We start from the raw sequence: 1,700 nt of genomic DNA on the forward strand, positions 1-1,700 counted from the left end.
TCAGGTCCTGGTTATCTCTGTTTTGGCCACTAGATGGTGCTGTGGTGCATTGATATTTGAATTGCACTATACTTTAATGGAGCCTGCTGTCGGTCTGAGAGCTCCGGGGAGAGGACCTCCGTTCCCCCGCTGCACGTCAGAAATAGTGAGTACTGCTTTAAACTTTGCCTGGTGTTGATGTGCTGGGAGGATCACAGTATCCTCTCTTTTTTACTTTTCTGCTCTGGTCTGGCTAGTATGCCAAGCAGCCTGCTCGACTCAGGGGGGAGGGGGGGCGAGATGGCCGCTGCCTCACAGGGAGCTAGAGACTAGGTGCAGATCTTCCGGTGTGCCCGCCCGTGCTGATTGTCGGCTCTGGGGAGCAGGAGGGGGAAAACCACCAGCGTGGGGATTAGTCCAGCGGGGGATCACCCTGATGATTGTATGTGCCGCCGAGTTGCAGGTTGGTGGCCACGGCGGTATATTCAGAGGGAGGGAGCCGGGGCTGTGTATTTGCAAGGCGCTGCGGTGAGAGCGCGGGCACTGAGGGTGACAGAGCCTCCCCTCCAAGTCGGCAGGGGTTACCTTGTGCCATAGTCCTCTGCTTGGGGCTCCGTGAGCGGTCCTCGCCGGGTGTTTCTGAGCGCGGTACTTGTCGGGTTAGGGCGCGGGCTGCTGTGCAGGGCCGCGGCTCTTCGGCTTCTTTTTGGCGGCTGGAGATCACCAGGTGAGCCTTGTCCGCGGGTCTCCCGCGGGGACGGCTCACCCTGGTTGAGAAGGCGTTGGGCGGGGCTATGCAAAGGTCTTCCGGCTCCCTCAGTGCATTGTGGGTGTGCCCGGAGTGCTGGCTGAGCGTGTTGCATCTGATACGTCCCCTATCTGGGGATCATATATTAAATGGATTTTTAGAACAGGGAGCTGGAAAAAGTGCTTGCTCTGTCCACTCCGCACATTGACCTGGTATTGCAGTACCTCCAGTACTGGTGCACCCCCTTTCCTACAGCAGTTTCCAAAAGCAGGAAAAAAAACTGATGAGCAAGAGGTGCAGCGCAGCTGCGGCTGCTAACAACCAAGCACTTAGATTTAGGCCTCATGTCCACGTGATACATGGCGGAAGTATCGCATGATACTTGTGCGACGGCTCGTGTTTTTGCGTGATGTCCTGTAGTTTTTATTTGTACCATTTTGGAGTTTATAAGACTTTATCGCTGTTTATTATAACTTTTTTTGGAGATAGGAATCGGTTACGTGCACACTTCCCATAGACTTGTACAGGGACCCTTGGTGCGCAAATGTGCACAAAAATAGAGCATGGTGAGGTTTTGCACGCATGCGAAATGTGTGAGTAAAGAGAATTCTGAAGGCATCCATTGAAACAAATATGTTTGTGTGAAGCGGCCCTTACTGTACTTTTGTTAGCACGAATCAAGCACATTTGCAAGCGCAAAAAAACACGCAACCATGCCGCCATTTATTGAAATGGGCAATTAGTGTAATTAGAATAATACATGTTCTGCCCCTGCAGAAATGCACGAGAAAATAAAGGGGACTGCTTTTTTTTTTTAACAAAATGCGCATGCAAAATACACTTATGTGAAGGAACTCGCTGCAATCAGCGGGTTCTACTGACGTGTATTTAGCATGTATATTTTTCATGCATAATATGCTGCGCAAATACATCTGTGTGAATCTGGCCGAAGAGCCCACGGTGGTATGCGTAA

General features: G+C 51.4%; 1 pseudogene; it reads left to right on the forward strand.

Annotated features, from left to right (window-relative positions):
• The first annotated feature begins 845 nt into the window (after positions 1-845).
• Positions 846-973, forward strand: LOC136601100 (U2 spliceosomal RNA; annotated as a pseudogene).
• The last annotated feature ends 727 nt before the right edge of the window (positions 974-1,700 follow it).

The sequence above is a fragment of the Eleutherodactylus coqui genome, unplaced genomic scaffold (assembly GCF_035609145.1).
Source record: "Eleutherodactylus coqui strain aEleCoq1 unplaced genomic scaffold, aEleCoq1.hap1 HAP1_SCAFFOLD_30, whole genome shotgun sequence".
In the NCBI taxonomy this organism is placed as follows: domain Eukaryota; kingdom Metazoa; phylum Chordata; class Amphibia; order Anura; family Eleutherodactylidae; genus Eleutherodactylus; species Eleutherodactylus coqui.